The sequence below is a fragment of the Dipodomys spectabilis genome, unplaced genomic scaffold, assembly GCF_019054845.1.
Source record: "Dipodomys spectabilis isolate Male_0828 unplaced genomic scaffold, ASM1905484v1 ptg000089l, whole genome shotgun sequence".
In the NCBI taxonomy this organism is placed as follows: domain Eukaryota; kingdom Metazoa; phylum Chordata; class Mammalia; order Rodentia; family Heteromyidae; genus Dipodomys; species Dipodomys spectabilis.
In genome coordinates this window covers 989,898-1,006,053 of record NW_024870766.1, presented here as the reverse complement: position 1 = coordinate 1,006,053, position 16,156 = coordinate 989,898, and the positions used below count along the sequence as shown (strand labels likewise).

Here is a 16,156-nt window from a genome sequence, read left to right as displayed (position 1 = left end):
GCCAGATCCTGGCAGTTAATTGAAAAGAGTCTGCCTTTCAATATCAGAGTTACACAGTCTGTTTGTCAAGATGTCCCTAAAGTCTTCCCTACCTTGCAATGTGCTTTGGATGCTTTAAAAAATATATTTAAGAAGGAAACATAACACAGGGCAGCTTGTGCTCATTTATTTGGGTGATTGGTTGCACTGGAGCTTGGTAGAGTGGGTTTCTGTCCAGGTGTTCTCTGTTTTTTAGCTCAGCAAGCTCTAGGTTGTAGTATTTGAATGCAGCAAGAAGGGTTAGCAAGAGAACAAAGCCTTGGCATTTTCCTTGCAGTAAGTTTCTTTCACAGATCTCAGAAAAGAACATTCCTACTAGGTGGCAGGTAAAATCATTAGTCTTTTAATTACTTTAAAAAATGTGGTTTAATTAGGGAAGTAATTCTTGAATACACTTGCAGTAGAAAACCTTACCTACCAGTACAGATACAAAAATTTCTTCTTGACGATTCCTTGCCAGTTCTGGTTTCCTCTCCATAAGTAAGCTTTTGATCAGGTGAATAGGTGTTATTCCAGATTAGAAGTCAGAAGATTTACCCAAAGGGCCATCCAGTCCCCAATGAGATTTTATTGATTTATTTTCACTTGTTTACATGTTGACCCTGCCTCCTTGTACCCTACAATAGCTCATTCTTGTAGCAACAGAGACCACTTGGTCTGGGATGCTTAAATTAACACCAATTGGCCCTGACAGAAACAGTTTGCTATTCCCTGCATTTGAGATGTTTTTATTGTAATTCTATACTGAAAAACCAGTATGTAATTTTATGGCTATCTCTGTGCATGATGTTTATTTATGCAGAAGTGATATCAGATAGTGTGATATTATTCAATACTTAGTGTTTTCCATTGAGCAATATGACTTTGTGATCTGTCCTCATTGTTTAGTGCTGCCTATTATCTGTAGTAAATGGAGATTAATATACTTTATCATTCCCTACTGATGAACATATATAGTGTATTTTCAGCTTTTTATTTTTTTAAAGAAAAATGAATGTAGCAGCTGGAAATCAGTGGCTTCTACTGAGGAGGCTGAGACCTGGAGGTCTTAGGCCGCCAGACAGGGGAAAAGCCCATGAGACTCAATATCCATAAGAACAAACAAAAGGTGAAGATGGAGGCAGGACTCAAGTGGTAGAGCACCAGTCATGGTGAGTGGGCTCAATAGTTCAAGCCCTGGTACAAGGGGACTGGGAGGAGAGTACAGCAATAAAAAAGAGTGACAATCTCTATTTTTCACTCTCAATATTAGAATGTGCAGTATGGTGGCACATTTTCACAAAAGTTAACATGATAATATTTCTAATTTTAAGAAATGGTAATGAATTGTCCTGATCAGTGAATAGTATTGGGCCAGACATCTTATTTCTAATTGCTAGGTACTACCTCTTTTAGGAACAGGCAGTCTGAATGAAATTGTGGATTTCTCTACATATGAGGGAATTAGAAGTATCCTTCAGTGTACTTGTGCTCGAGAAAAATCCCAAGATTTAGGTCTATGTGTTACAAGCATGAAACTATTTAACATCAAGTTTCTAGGAACTTCTTTTTAAAATAAGGTTTTTACTGTGAAAACACTGTACAGAGGGGTTACAATCACATGAGCAAGGTAATGAGTACATGTCTTATCAAGCATTATTGCCTCCGCCTTTGTTTTTCCCCTACCATCCCTTCCCTCCCATCTCCACAACTACATCTCCCCCCACCCCCCTTACAAGGTGAATCTGGTTAGTTTTCAGATGAGGACACTGAGTCTCCCAAACGTTAAAGTGATTTATTCAAGACCAGAGTGGTGAGCTTTGATCACAACTCACCTGTCAGCTGACTTCAGCTCCAGTGGTTTCAAGTTCAAATACTTGATCCCCCCCCAACCCTGCCCCCTCCCGCACTACCACCTGGGCTTAAACCTAAGACCTTTTTTCTTACTAACAGGTGCTCTGCCCCTTGAGTTCCAACCCCAGACTTTTCTCTTTCATTTTGTTTTAATTATAGGGTTTTTCTGACTTTCCCTGGTTGGACTAGAAATCATGATCTCTCTTTCTTTACCTTCTATGTAGCTTGAGAGTACAGGTATGTGCCATCATGTCTGAATGTGCAGCTATTGACTTATAATGATTACTAGAGTTATAGCAAACATCATGAACATGATTAGAAATAGGTCAAAGTAGAATTTTAAACATGCACAATTGTTAATGATCTGAATGTTTGTCAAGCAGAAAAGGTCAAAAGCTATGTACATATGACCAGATAAGATGATGGTAAGCAAAGTGAACCCCAAGATAGGGACACAAAAAGTGGTTTTTTTCTTGCTTGCTATTGTTCCTAACATATTTATAATGTGCCATGTGATTTTTGGTTTCTTTGTATGTTCCTCCCCCATGGTACAACCCCTGTTTTCCCTGTATTTGATGTCAGTGCCCTGCATCTTATATATGCACTTCTCTAATTTGGAGAGGGGAAGGGAAAAAACAAAATGTTTAAATAGGGACACAGGTTGACCCATTGTAACAATGCACAAGACACTATATTGAAAAACAACCATTACAATTTAGGCAGGGGGAGGGTGGAGTGGAGTTGTGGAGGTGGGAGGGAAGGGATTGTAGGCGAGAAACAAAGGAGGAGGTAACAATGCTTGATAGGAAATGTACTCATTACCTTGCTCATGTAACTGTAACCCCTCTGCACAGTATTTTTACAATAAAAACATTAAAAATCATATTTTCCTCATTTTCAATGGAAATAACATTTATTTATTTATGATTTATTTATGATTTTTGCAACTAAGGAGGAACATGTAAAAGCTTGTGTTCTGCCAGAGCATGAGCATTCATATGAGAGTAGTTTTGCTTCCAAATGTTAGTTATCCCTTCAGCAGTCACAATACAAGTATCCAAACTGATCAATAACTTAAGTGGTCCAGAAATTCAGGCAACCGACAGGGTTTGGGTTTTTTGTTGTTGTTGCTATTTCTTCATGAACAATAAAGTAACCTCAGAATAGATGTACCCAACCTGAGCTGAAATTATTGTAGCACATTGATGTGATTTATTATCATTCTGATAAGAAATATTTCCCTAAAATACATGTTTTAAAGGCTTGGTCCCAGTGCAAAGTGTTGGCAGTTGGCTTTGGGGAATGTGATTGGATTGTGTTTTCATAATTTGATGGAGAAGTGGAGGAGGTGCCTCCAAAGTGGAAGTCATTGAGGGGATGCTTTTGAAGGTTGTATTGTATCCCTGGCCCCTTTTGTCTTCTCAATTTTCTACTGTTTTCTTGCTACCTAAAGGTGAGTAGCTTTGATCTGCTTTACCTTTCCACCATTATGATTCTTGCTCACACAGGCCCATAAACAATGGCACCAAGTGACCACATTGAAACCTCTGAAGCTGTGAGCAAATACAGCTCTTCCCTTCCTTGCATTGTTTTGCTTGGATGTTTTGTCACAATTGCAAAATGTTTGACTAATGGATAACTCAAAGGGTTAATCTAACATAGTAGCACCGTATTTTCTAAAATTACAAGTAAATCTTCTAGTAAAGCAAAAATAATAATCGATGGGCATGTGAATGAACAGTTTGGTAGCTTAAGCATGGTAGTAGCAATAACTAGTGAAACCTATATTTTCAAAAAGAAAATACGGCTTTTAAACGTAAAAGTATTTTTATTCTTAAGGGATGTGAAGGGTAAACAAAGGAGGAGGCTGCAATGCTTGATAAGAAATGTACGCATTATCCTGCCCATGTAATTGTAACCCCTCTGTACAATATGTTCACAAAAAAATAAAATAAAATAAAATAAAATGAGAAAAAAAAGTATTTTTATTCATGAGAAGGCACAGCAGTTAGATGTAAATCCTTGTAGTAGTGACATGAAACTGTATTAAAGGTAGGAACTTTGCTCATTGTTTAAACTTCACTAAAACCGATGTAAAAATTTAATGTTAATGAAACTCTCACCTTAAGTTGCTCAGCTTTACCTCCCACAGCTTTTTCTCCTTCCATATTCTCAGCTAGATTTATTTTCAGTCTGATGGTGGTAAAAGAAGAAATAAAATGAAACCCAAAACTCAGAACTACCTATTTTTAATTCATAAATTCACTCTGGGGTCATTTGTTGGTTCCAAGGAAAGATTTGCCTAGAAAACAATCACAGTCCATTTCTTTACAGTTGGGGGAAAAGAGGTTTTTTGCCAATGATAATTATCTTTATGTAAGTGCCAGCAGTAATTGCTGGTGGTCTTGGAACAGAGAAAAAGAGGGAAATGACTAAAGCAAACTCTGCTATTCAATTTCTTGGACTCAAAATCATGTGGAGGCAGGAAAATAGCCAGAAAACAGCCAACTATGGCCAATTGCAATGACCAAAAGTAAAATAATGGTAGACATTTCATTATAGGGTCCTCAAGTTTCTTTGGAATTCTCTAAGGAACACAGGTACATTACTAGTGGAAGAGGGCATGTAACAAACTATAGACAAGATCTTTGTTTCCCCAATTATAACCCTTATTAACAAAAGCAAGGCAACCAAGCTGTAGTCAAAATCCAAGTAGAAATTTCTAATTCATATTTCTAAGATCAGTACTCTTAGGATTATCATTATTTAAAACTATGACTGAATATATAAAATATTATATCAGCTCATTACAAAACAACCAGCTTCATTTGTGTGTGTATATATATAGATATATGAATAAAATAAAATAGTGTGATAGTTTTTTTCATAAAAGCATTAAAACAATTATATTGGCATATAGGTTTTACGTAGACAGGAAGTGAAGGCAAGTCCATATTGGAAATAAAAGTCACAAAATGAAAGGCTCAGAAGCTGAAGGGGCTTTATTATTTGAGTGATCTTTAAGCTGTTGATGAGTAACTCCTCATTTCTCCTTCTTTCCTCTTTCTTCTTCTTTCCTCCTCCTCCTCCTCCTCCTCCTGCTCCTCCTGCTCCTCCTCCTCCTCCTGCTCGTCCTCCTCCTCCTCCGTCTTCTCCGTCTTCTCTTCTTCTCCTTCTCCTTCTCCCTCCTCCTCCTCCTCCTTCTTCTTCTTCTTTCCTCTTCTTCTTTCCTCTTCTTCCCAGGCTTTAGTAACTATCCTTCCATTTTTGATGCTATGAATATATATATATATATATATATATATATATATTTCAGATAGGTCACAAAAGCAAAACTATGTATTTGTCTTTCTGTAACTGGCTTACTTAGTATAATGTGGCCTCAAATTTCATCCATAATGTCATATCATGCAGAATTTCCTTTTTTTTTATTGTGAAAATACTGTACAGAGGGGTTACAATTACATGGGCAAGATAATGAGTACATTTCTTATCAAGCATTGTTGCCTCCTCCTTTGTTTCCCCATACCATCCCTTCCCCTCCCCATCCCCCCACCCCCACACCCCCCTTCACCACCTTCCCATCCCCCACCCCGCCAAAGTTGTAAAGTTCGTTTTTCAACATAACATCTTGTACATCTCATTGTTGTAATGGGTCCACCTGTAACCCTATTTAAATGATTTGTTTTTTCCCTTCCCCTCCACAACTTATATCAACATCAAATACAGTGAAAGCAGGGGAAATTTAGGTCCCATGGTTTCCCTTATTTGCAATAATTAGTATATGTCTGAGACAAACAGAAACTGTCAGATAAGTTGATGTTAGGTGAAATGAACCCCAAGATAAGGATTCAAATGTTTTTTTTTCTTTCTTGAGATTGTTTCCAACATATTTATAAGAGCATTTCTTCTTTTATAAGTTTGAACAAAATTCCAATATATGTACATTTCCTTAGTCTCTTATTTTCTCTTATTCTTTCAGACATTTAGATTATTTCCACATCTTATTATTGTAACTATGCTATTGCAATTAACATAAGTACAATTAATATGCATAACATATATGAAACTATTGCATTATATACTTTATATGCAATTATTATTCAAAAAGTTTAAAAAGAGATATAGCTAAATTCACTGTGGGACCCTTAACTGCATCCTGGATCTAAAGAACAGATATAAAAGATAATTGGGGTAATTAAAGACTGGCACAAAAGCTAGGCCCCAGTGGCTCATGGCGGTAATCCTAGTTACTAAGGAGGCTGAGACTTGAGGATTATGGTTCAAAGCCAGCCTGTACACCAAAGTCCATGAGACTCTTTTTTTTGTATTTTTTTATTGTAAAAATATTGTACAGAGGGTTACAGTTACATGAGCAAGGTAATGAGTACATTTCTTATCAAGTATTGTTGCCTCCTCCTTTGTTTTTCCCCTATCATCCCTTCCCTATCCTTGAGACTCTTATCTCCAGTTATCTCCAGTTATGTACCAAAAAGCCAGAAGTAGAGCTCAAATGATAAAGCACTAGCCTTGATCACAAAAGCTCAGGCACAGCACCCAAGCCCTGAGTTCAAGCCACAGGATTGTACACACACAGGCAAACCTCCACACACATACACACTGGAAAACAAAGATACATTCATATAGAGTGGCTATTTGAGCATATTGAGACTGTACCATTACTTCTCTGAGCATAATAGTGGTAGGTGTAGATGTTAGCGGGAGAATCTGCTTGTTTTGCATGTTGCTTGCTAAAGTAATTGAGGATGAAATGTCATGATGTCTGGAACATTACCAATGGCTTAACAAAAGATGAAAGCTAAAAATACAAACATTTACTATATTTTGCTTTTTCTATTGTTTTATTGTACCAATAACACATTTTCATTATAGAAGAAATAAAACATCCAGAAAGTCAAAAAGAAGCGTGCTTATAAACAACTACTAAATACAACTCATCCTCAGACCCAGACAACATCCTGGGTCCTGTGAGTATGTGTGTATTTAATATTTATGACATACATTAATTATCATACATTAGATAGCATACATTAATTATACATAAACACATGTATATTTATATCTTCATATATTATGTAGTATACAAATACATATATATGCATATAATGTACATGGAGACTCACAATACATATTTTTCCTTTGCTAATATAAAGACAGAAAAGTTACATTAAAAATGATTAATGAAACACTGAAACCATTTGGTCTATTAATAAGCAACTAGAAAAAGGGATCCACTCCCTTCAGTCTTATTAAGAGCAAAATGGCAAGAGAAAGCAGAAAGTAGTGGGCAGAGGAGGAGGGTGAGCAGAAGGAGAAAGACAATAGGAAAGGAAGAAGTCAAAGCTATTTACAAATAACATATTTAAAAGAAGGGGGCAGGGTTACGGGGGGGGGGGGGTGGGGTGTGGAGATGGGAAGGGATGGTAAGGGGGCAACAATACTTGATAAGAAATGTACTCATTACCTTGCTTATGTAATTGTAACCCCTCTGTACAGTATTTTCACACTCACAAAAAAAAAAAAGATCTCTATTTAAAAGATCTTATAATCTCCAATGGAAACCTTTTAGATCTGATAAACCCTTTCAGCAAAATACACAACATACACAAACAGTAGCTTTTCTTTATACCGATAACACACACACACACACACACACACACACACACACACATTGAAAAGGAAGTCAGGAAAATAACCTATTTACAACAGCTTCAGGAGAAAACAACTAGGAATAAACTTAATCAAATACATCCAAGACCTCTACAATGAAAACTACAAAACATGGAAGAAAAATGTTAGAGAAGACTAGAGAATAGAAAAGCTTCCCTCATTCCTGCGATAGCAAAGTTAATACATTGTGCAATGGCTGTATTACCAAAGCAATTTATAGATTCAATACAGTCTCCATAAAATATCAATGTCATTCTTTACAGATATTAAAAATGTCAGCTGTTGGAGGCATGGCTCCACTGGTAGTGTCCAGCCAATGAGCAAAGCATCAGATACAGAATTTGAGTCCTAGTCTCACAACAGAAAAGAACAGAAAAAAAAATAGAAAAATCAATCCTAAAGATTCCTATGGAAACACACAAACCTCCCAAATATTCAAAGCAATCTTGAGCAAAACAAATGATGCTAGAGGTATCAAAATGTTGGATTTCAAATCATATTACAGAGCCATACTAGCAAAAACATCATGGTATTGACACAAAAATAGATACACAGATGGATAAAACAATAGAAAACACAAAACCAGCCCACATCACACAGCTGTTTGATTCTTGACAATGGTAAGAAAAACATACCTTAGAGAAAAGTCATCCTCTTCAACAAATGGTACTGGGAAAACTGCCAGCATCCCTATGTGCATTAATTGTATACTATCATTTAATAGTTGATCAGTAACATCCTACTATATGCTTGAATCCTAATTTATTTCACTCATCTCCTCCAGTGAAAGCTTATTGTTACTTGGTTCCAACTCTACCCCCCTCCCCCTTGCAGAAGCCTTCCTTGAAAGTATATAAATTTGGTGTGCTTTGGAATTCTCCCCTGGTGAGACTCTAGAAGTTATGTTTCCTTATCATCCATTCTGTCAATGAGATTTTCCTCTCATTTGCATTAGCCCAGAAGGGCAAAGAGCATTTTTATCTAGATAGGTTTATCTTCTACTTTACAAATTGGTTGCATGTCTTTGCTCTCTGATACTTTATTTTGCAGGCTAATCTGATAAGCTACCTATTTTTCAAGTTATAATAAGATTCCTGGTGGTAGTGATCTTGATAAGGTCTCTGGGTCTCCAATGACAGAAACTGATGGCTTGCAGCTACACTGGAGCTAATGCAATGAAGAATTACTTTCATACTGATAAGAAAAATAGCCTTAGTGTGGAGAGGGAAGTGTTACTCTGTTAGGGAAAATGTGGAGTGATTGCAGATGGAATGTTATGGCTTTGAAATGTAGGGTTTAAAAAAACGTAATATTCTCATTTTCAATCAGGCATTTTGGCATTAGATAGATCCAAGTTCAAATAATTGTTTGCTACTTTTTAACTGAGGCCAAGTTATTGATTTTCTCTAGCCAGATTTTCCATCTCCAATGTGGACTCTGAAGTATGTGTGGACATCTCATAGATGTGTAAAAAGATTTGATGAGATTTTGTATTGAAAACTTTTTGTAAACTATAAAACACCAATTGGTGGAGTGAAGGTGAGGATGTAGGTGTGGTAGTAAGAATTATAGTAGAAATACTAAAAGAAGCAGGAGAAATATAAGTAATGAATAACCCTACTGAGATATTTACTTTTAAGACAAATTTCCTGAGTATAGTCTGATTTCAATCAGATGCATTTATGAGAGTGTATTTTTAGAAACTCTACAAACCACTATAAAATAAATAATCTGTGTGTATTTGGAAAATGTAGAGGGGAAGAAAAGAGGTATTACTTGCCCCTAAAAATTTTATAATGAAAGTTAGTGTTTATTATACATTTCACTCACTCTAGAAAGTATCCTCTTTTTTTATAAGTCACAATATTGGTTTAATTATAGTTTTCTAAGTCAAGCATTTCTACTAAATTTATATAACATCTTAATCTGTGCTCAATAGTCCTAATTTTGAATAAATGTTCCATCAATAAATGGAACAGTCCATCAATTTAAATTCATATTTGAGCCAGGTGCAGTGGTTTATATCTGTAATCCTAGCTCAAAGGGCTAATATCTGAAAGCCAGCCCAAGAAGACAAATGTGAGATTCTTTTCTCCCATTATGATGCAAATAGCTGGAAGTAGACGTGTGGCTCAAGTGGCAGAGTACCAGTCTTGTGCCAACAAGAGGAGAGGCCCTGAGTTCAAACCTCAGTACCAGCATGTGCATGCACACATGAGCACACACTCACCCTTCATTTTTGCTGTCATTGTTATCATGACTGTAAAGGAGAAAAAGCAATGATTTATAAGTAAATGATATGAAGTAGACATAGGTAAGATTAATGATCTCCTATAATAAATTCACTTCAGAACACTGCTTTGATTTTTTTCTTTATTTTAAAAGTACCCTTGGGAAATGGACACATTTCTGAAGCAGTGCATTAGCTTCATTTATTTTCTTAACATTCAGCATCAGGGATTTTGTGACCCAGGAGACATCTAATACAGAACTGAATGTGAGTCTTTTTGTAGTGGAGGATTAATGCAGTGAGTGGATGTTTGTTTTGTTGTTAGGGAAGGAATAGTGGAGTGGGTGTATTTTTTAAAAAGCACCAATGAATCAAAATATAGAATGATATTTAAGGCAAAGAAAGGTGTTATTTCTGCCTATTTAGATTGTTTCATCTAAAATTAAGAGTGTTTGGAATAGCAGATAGGCATGATGCCTTGAGGTGTTGAAATATATACACAGATAAATATAGCTAAGCTCCTCACACCCCCCTCCTTCACAAAACCCTCCTCTACAAGATCTTAGAGGCAACTGGGATTCTTGTTTCTTACAACCCACTACATATATAAGCATCTAAGCCCTGAGTCTTATTCAGAATGTGGAGTATTTGACAGTTGATGGAAGTAGGGCAAGAGGTATCCTGGTCCCTATCACTTACAGTCCGTTCATTCTTTCATTCATTCATTTGTTCATTCATTCAGCATAGAAGTAATTAGGGTCTACACTGAGCCAGGGCTGATTCTGCATACTGAAAGCACAATGGTGATAAAGCACAGTTGCCTATCCTTATGGATATGTGTCCTTTAGTGAGAAAAGCTTAGATGAAAGGAGCTGGAGGTCAGTGGGAAGAGGGCTCTGGTGTCTAGATGGGCAGTAGAGCCTCACTGATCGGTGTTAGGCACAGGGCAAAAGAGTTCTGCAATATTAGGGAAATGATTCCCAGAAGAGGTGTCTCAAAGGCCTTGGGGCAGGCAACGTTGAGTTGTTTGAAGAATAGCTCAAATTAACTAGTTTCTCTGAGTTGTGGGGCTTCTTTTTTCTGATGAAAAATGGAGAGAACAATATGAAGGATAGTTTAAAGGGATTCAGTATCTAAAATATGTGAAAAAATGCCTCTTGGAGTGAGTGTTCTGAAAAATCTTAGGATTTGTATCATTCTGGTCTCTCTTCCTTTACTGTGATGTTCCTTTTAAATACTGATGCCAAAGTCAATATGTACGATTGAAAACATAAAAGTAAGCAACAAGAATCCTAAGATTTCCATGAATAACATTCACTTGTAATTCTCAAGTCCCACCTCCACTGGTTCACACCAAAGCCTCCTGTGGCTGGGGGTCTCTAGAAATGGCATGTCTGGGATAAGATTTGACCCAAACAGCTTCCTTCTATGTTTGTCCCTCATTTCACTCCTGGGCATCTCCTATGCTCAGAAAGAAGGATGGCCAGACTCCCCTTGGTTGCTTCTCTAAATCCCAATGTTTCTGTTCAGTTCCCATTTGCTCAGCTTAGCCAGATACAGGAGCTAAGCAGCCAAAAAGACCTATAAAAAGAACAGGAAAAATTTTAAGATGAAGTTCATGTTTGCCCCAGAGGAAGAGAAAAAAAAGAGAAAAACACTTATCCATGTCTTGAAGTAGTATATCTGGGAAGCTTTTAACAATAGAGGGAAAAAAGATTTTCTAAGGAGTCTGTTCCTCTATGCCAAGAACTCTACCATGTTCAGACCCGAAATACTGGTGTTAGCCAACTAAACATTAAAGGGCAAGGAGTGGGGGTACAGGGGAGGCGGAGACAGGAAAAATCCCAGTGTCCGATGTTAGTAAGAAATCAGAATATAGAAGAAGTTGAGCCAGAGATTCTCACGCTTTCCCTCCACATCCCTCCCTTCTCTTTTGTTCTCCCAGTACTAGATTTTGAACTCAGGAACTCACTCTTACTATACAAGTGCTTTGTCACTTGATCCATACTCCAAGCTCTTTTGTTTGTATGGTTTTATTTCTGCTTATGTGGTGCTGAGGAATTGAACTCAAGGCCTCGGGCATGCAAGGCAAACCCTCTACCATAAACCACCTTCGCAGCCCTTTGTATGTTGTTTTGAAGACAGGGTCTTACTGCCTTTACCTCAAGCCACCATTCTCCAACTTCAGCCTCCTGAGTAGCTGAGATTACAAGTGTAACAGAAAGCATGTAATCTAAGGTGCATGGAAGATATGGACTGCCATGTCTTCCAGATAGCAATCCTTAAATAGTAGACAGACATTTGGCTTTGTAATATGCTCAATGTCTTCTTCAGGCTTATTGAATAGTATTATAATTTCATTTTCATTTATCTGAGGTATCCTTCAAGACCAGAAAGTCTTCTAGGTTAGACAATGTTTTTCCTGACCCTAGGTCTTCTGCCTAGGGAAGGCCATAGATGACAATGATGACAAAGCTTGGAAACGTTTAGACTTTGTGGGGCAAAGTCCTAGATCATATTTGCATAAGTAGCAAGAAAAGCCTAGGCAAGGCTCCTGCAAGGGCTGTGTGTGTGCTTAGGCAGAAACTCGAGCTCTGGGAGCTCTGTCAGGGTCTGGTCTTGGGCATATAAATCCGCCTTGGAATTTGTACATTTACCTCAGCAGGCAGGTGGTGAGTCCTCAGAGCAGCAAGCTACTGTTATTGTCCTGGGCAGAGCCAGTCCGAGGTGGGAGGAAGAGGTGTACAGCTTACCTTCTGGAAACCCCATCTTTGGGAAAAGTTCTTTTACTGCATATTTGAATATTTGCTTCTCTGTGGCAATTAACTAAGCCTAACTCATCAGGGTGTTTGGTTTTTTGTGAGGAATTACTCTTCTGCAAGGAAAATTCTAGAAATTGTGGATGATCAAGGAAAAAGTAAATCCTAGAGGATTATTACAACTGGGAGCTGAGGTCTGTTCTCTACATTTCCTTTTAGTGCTCAGATGAAAGCCATTCAGCGAGGGCTCCTACCAGTGAAGATTTAAGAGCTTTGGGTTCTTGTTCTATATACACTACTGTCAGGAACTATAATCAACAAGTAAGTCTAAGAGATAGATGGATTTTTTTCAACTGGTTCAAATACTTCTCTACAAACTATTATCCATCATAACTAAAGTCGACTTGACTAGTAAAGCCCAGAAGGACAGAGATCTTCAGTAAATCCACCAACATGGTGTACCTGTTATTCCTTTGACTTCAGCATTAATAAAAGTCCTTAAACTAGTTCTCCCTTAGTCTCTCATCTTCTATTTTCTTTCAATAATCTTATCTACAAAATGTTTTCGATGCTTTTAGAAATATTTCATTTTTGGATTTATTCACTTTGAATCCTTTGTTGTTCATCCTACTCTTAGGCAACCTGGCCGTAAAGCCCCCATGAGACTCTTATCTCCAATTAACCACTCAAAAAGCCGGAACTGGCACTGAGGCTCAAGTGGTAGAGTGCTAGCCTTGAGCTGAAGAGCTCAGGGACAATGACTAGGCTCAGAGTTCAAGCCCCATGACTGAAAAAAAAAAGTATATAAAAATAATCAGAACATAGCTTTCTTTTTTTAAAAAATAAGTTTTTTGTTATGAAAATACCATACAGAGGGGTTACAATCACATGAGCAAGATAATGAGTACATTTTTTATCCAGCATTGTTACCTCCTCCTTTGTTTTTCCCCTACCATCCCTTCCCTCCCATCTCCACAACTACATCCCCCCCTCCTACCCCCTCACTCCCCCCACACACATCTAAATTGTAAATTTCGTCTATCGGCATAGCATCTTATACATCTCATTGTTACAATGGATCAACCTGTATCCTTATTTAAACAATTTGTTTTTTCCCTTTCGCTCCCCAATTTATACCAACATCAAATACAGTGAAAACAGGGGTTATACCATGGGGGAGGGATGTACAAAGCAATGAAAAAATCACATGGTACCTTAAAAATACGTTAGAAACAATAGCAAGAAAGAAAAAATCACTTGTGTCCTTACCTTGGAGTTCATTTCACTTAACATCATCTTATCTGGCCTTTTCTACTTGTCTCAGATATACACTAGTTATTGTAAATAAGGGAAACCATGGGACCTATGTTTCTTTGGGCCTGGCTTACTTCACTTAATATAATTTTTTCCAAGTCTTTCCATTTCCTAACAAATGGGGCAATGTCATTCTTTCTGAGGGAGGAATAGAATTCCATTGTGTATATATACCACATTTTCTTTTTTATTTTTTTTGTCAGTCGTGGGGCTTGAACTCTGGGCCTGGGCGCTGTCCCTCAGCTCTTCAGCTCAAGGCGAGCACTCTACCACTTGAGCTACAGCGCCATTTCTGGTTTTCTGGTGGTTTATTGGAGATAGGAGTCTCACAGTCTCTCCTGCCCGGGCTGACTTTGAACCGCGATCCTCAAATCTCAGCCTCCTGAGTAGCTAGGATTACAGGCGTGAGCCACCAGCACCCGGCTTATACCACATTTTCTTGATCCATTCATCTACTGAGGGGCATCTGGGTTGGTTCCATATCTTAGCTATGGTAAATAATACTGCAATAAACATAGTTGTGCTGATAGCTTTAGTATGGTCTTATTTGTGATCATTCGTGTAAATGCCCAAAAGTGGGATTGCTGGGTCATAGGGGAGCTCTATGTGGAGTCTTTTGAGGAACTTCCATACTACTTTCCAAAGTGGTTGAACAAGTTTATTTACACTCCCACCAACAATGCAGTAGGGTTCCTTTCTGTCCACATCCCCTCCAGCATCTGTTGTTATTAGAGTTCTTGATTATAGCCATTCTAACTGGGGTGAGGTGGTATCTCAATGTTGTTTTGATTTGCATTTCTTTTATGGCTAGAGAGGTTGAGCATTTCTTTCTTTTTTTTTTTTTTTGCTGGTCGTGGGGCTTGAACTCTGGGCTTGGGCCCTGTCCTTGCGCTCTTCAGCTCAAGGCAAGTGCTCTACCGCTTGAGCCACAGCACTACTTCTGGTTTTCTAGTAGTTTATTGGAGATAAGAGTCTCATGGACTTTCCTGCCCGGGCTGGCTTTGAATGGCAATCCTCAGATCTCAGCCTCCTGAGTAGCTAGGATTACAGGCTTGAGCCACTGGTGCCTGGCTAGAGGTTGAGCATTTCTTCATGTGTCTATTGGCCATTCTTATTTCCTCTTCAGAGAAGTTTCTCTTTTAAGTCTTTAGCCCACTTATTTATTGGGCAGTTATTTCTTTGAGGATTTGTTGTTGGAGGATTTAATTTTTTGAGTTCCAGGTATATTTTAGATATGAGGCCCTTGTCCATTGTACGGCTAGTGAAGATCTTCTCCCAATCTGTGGGCTTTTTATTAATCTTGCTTGCTATATCCTTTGCCATGTAGAATCTTTGCAACTTCATACAATCCCATTTGTCCAACCTTTCTTTGATTTATGATGTTTCTGGGTCTCTATTCGGCCTGTGCCAAGGAGACTTAGGGTTTCTCCTATTCCATCCTGTAATGTTTTCAGGGTGTCTGCTTTGACTCGGAGGTCTTTGATCCATTTGGAGTTGATTCTGGTGCAGGGTGATAAGAAAAGACCTTAGGACCAATGGAATAGAATGAAAACCCAGAAATGAACCTACAGACCTATAGCCACCTAATCTTCGATAGGGGAGCTAAAAAAAAAATAGAATGGAAGAAAGACAGCCTCTTCAGTAAATGGTGCTGGCAAAATTGGTTAATCACTTGTAGAAAACTAAAGCCAGAACATAGCTTTTGATTCACATGTACTTTGAGGTATGTTAAAAAAAATCACTACTTTTTTTTATGAAGCAGCTCTGTGTCTTCCCTAGAGACAAAGTCTCAAAACTTGTAAAAGTAAAGTGGTCTGCTAAGCCAAGATGGAACAAAGTTGAATAAAATAGGTGTATTTTGGTGACAACGATCAGATCTTTTGAAAGTTTTAATAAATACCTCTTTATTATTATCATTATTTTCTGTTCAATAAATGGTCCTAGTTCTAGAAGTATAGAGATATAATTGAAATTGATTTTTTTCCTAAACAACATATTTGACATTTCTTCAGTGAGGCTGCTATGTACCTCCCCTGGCCTATCCCCAGATATATAGTGAGGAAAACTTTCCATCCCCTCTCATCTTTAGCATACACAGGGCCTTACTCTTCACAAAACCCTTCAGGATGTCAAGGGCTAGATTTATGAAGGCTGGATTGTACTACTTAAAAAAAAAACATGGTGCTTAAGTTTCCAAAGTTAGGATAAAACATGGGTGGTCCCTCTCCAGCTTTGGACTTGTGAAGTTTGCTTGGGATCTAAGAAACCCTCTACATATTCTCCTGTGTTC

General features: G+C 37.8%; 1 protein-coding gene across 1 annotated transcript in view; it reads left to right on the top strand.

The window, feature by feature from the left end:
* Nucleotides 1-16,156, top strand: part of Dync1i1 (dynein cytoplasmic 1 intermediate chain 1) — a 278,997-nt gene that overhangs the window by 122,397 nt on the left and 140,444 nt on the right. The gene's annotated exons all lie outside the window — the stretch shown is intronic.